The sequence below is a fragment of the Aquila chrysaetos genome, chromosome 15, assembly GCF_900496995.4.
Source record: "Aquila chrysaetos chrysaetos chromosome 15, bAquChr1.4, whole genome shotgun sequence".
In the NCBI taxonomy this organism is placed as follows: domain Eukaryota; kingdom Metazoa; phylum Chordata; class Aves; order Accipitriformes; family Accipitridae; genus Aquila; species Aquila chrysaetos.
Window position 1 is genome coordinate 12,852,258 of NC_044018.1, and position 2,307 is coordinate 12,854,564.

At 48.9% G+C, this 2,307-nt stretch overlaps 1 non-coding gene across 1 annotated transcript; it reads right to left on the reverse strand.

Annotated features, from left to right (window-relative positions):
* Positions 1-459: 459 nt before the first annotated feature.
* On the reverse strand, positions 460-531 carry TRNAE-CUC. The gene has a single exon. It is a non-coding gene; the product is annotated as a tRNA-Glu (tRNA).
* Positions 532-2,307: the final 1,776 nt, after the last annotated feature.

Sequence of the window (2,307 nt, forward strand, 5' to 3'; positions counted from 1 at the left end):
AGGATGGGGAGATCCAGTGTGTGCCTCAAGGAAGTTTAACCTTGGGGGAGAAATAACCTGTGACGTGAGTCGTATGTTGTGAGAAGTAATGTATCAGGAGCGACCTGAACCCATGCAGAGTGAGCTTCACAAGGAACCGGGCAACTGGACCCAAAGGAAGCTGGTCTTGGCACCCAACACTTGAACACGCTGCTTCTCCTGTGCTGAGCACCCATCTTGCCAGATGTGGCCTAAGTCATTTGGAGGATTGGTGGAAGCCCATGGAATGGGAGAATACTATCTATCTGTTAAGGGAGAGTAGTTAATGAGAATATATAAATCTGCATGTTGGATATAAAGATGGTTTAAGTCATAAATTTTGGTAAGAAGGGACTGCAGTTATGAGCAATAGATACCATGGGATGCATCCCATTTCCCATTGCCTGTTTGTCAGGGCCCACACCCTGGGCGAAGGACCGTTTCCCTGACCGGGAATCGAACCCGGGCCGCGGCGGTGAGAGCGCCGAATCCTAACCACTAGACCACCAGGGAACACGAAGATTTTATCAAAAAAATTAGATTAGATTAGATTAGATTAGATTAGATCGGATTGGATCGGATCGGATCAGGTCAGATCAGCATACTGGTTTATCAGTCGCTCAGGGAGAGATTGACCTCCCCTAAACTTAGCTATCTAAAATTTGTCTAATTTAGGAGTTTGAGTTCCCTCAGTGGTCCCTGGAGAGAGAAAGGGAATTCTTCCCACCCTTCTAAAGTACCTATGTTCAGATGGTATGAGTCTCCCACGCAAGCTCCCTCTTTCTCTACCAACTACTGTCTATGTGACCAGGTTAGACTAGTTACCTAGTCTAGTTTAAATGCCCAGAGGTACATTAAATTAATCTTACTCCTGGGGTTGATTTGATTTGTGTAAAAATAGGCATCTAACGCTATGTGCGTCACTTCTGTCAGACTAGGAGGGGCTTGGAGGGGCCTGGGAAAACCCCTTCAGGACTCTAGGCGATTAAATTGTACTGAATGCCTATGTTCAGGCAACTGAATACCATCATGACGGTAGAGCACTCATGATGCAAAACGGGTCTTAACTCGCACAGCTGGAGTGTTGTGATGGATGGCTATAAACTCTTTAGAAGGGATAGGCAAGGAAGCAGAGGCGGTGGGGTCGCCCTGTATTTTAGGGAGTGTTTTGATTGTCTAGAGCTTAATGATGGTGATGATAGGGTTGAGTGTTTATGGGTAAGAATCAGGGGAAGGCCAACAAGGCAGATACCATGGTGGAGGTCTGTTATAGACCATCCACCCAGGATGAAGAGGCAGACAAAATATTCTATAAGCAGCTGGGAGAAGTCTCACGATCGCTAGCCCTTGTTCTCGTGGGGGACTTCAACTTATGAGATGTCTGCTGGAAATACAGCACAGCAGAGAAGAAGCAGTCTAGGAGGTTCCTGGAGAGTGTGGAAGATAACTTCTTGACACAGCTGGTGAGGGCGCCAACTAAGGAAGGCATCCCACTGGACCTGTTGTTTGCGAACAGAGAAGGACTTGTGGGTGATGTGATGGTTGGAGGCCGTCTTGGGCAGAGCGATCACGAAACGATCGAGATTTCGATTCTCGGAGAAGTAAGGAGGGGGGTCAGCAGAACTGCTGCCTTGGACTTCCAGAGGGCAGACTTCGGCCTGCTTAGGACACTGGTTGACAGAGGCCCTTGGGAGGCAGTCCTGAAGGGCAGAGGAGTCCAGGAAGGCTGGACATTCTTCAGGAAGGAAACCTCAAAGGCGCAGGAGCAGGCCGTCCCCATGTGCCGGAAGACGAGCCGGTGGGGAAGAAGACCGGCTTGGCTGAACAGAGAGCTTTGGCTGGAACGCAGGAAAAAAAGGAGAGTTTATGGCCTTCGGAAGGAGGGCGGGGTGGCTCAGGAGGACTCCAGGGATGTCGTGAGGTTATGCATGGAGAAAATGAGAAGGGTCAAAGCCCAGCTAGAACTTAATCTGGCCACTGCCGTAAGAGACAATAAAAAGTGTTTCTACAAATACCTTAGCAACAAAAGGAGGGCTAAGGAGAATCTCCATCCTTTATTGGATGTGGGGGGAAACATAGCGACAAAATATGAGGAAAAGGCTGAAGTACTTAATGCCTTCTTTGCCTCAGTCTTTAATGGTAAGACCAGTTGTTGTCCGGGTACCCACCACCCTGATCTGGAAGACAAGGACGGGGAGCAGAATGAAGCCTCCATAATCCGAGGGCAAATGGTTAGTGACCTGCTACACCACTTGGACACACACGCGTCTATGGGGCCGGATGGGATCC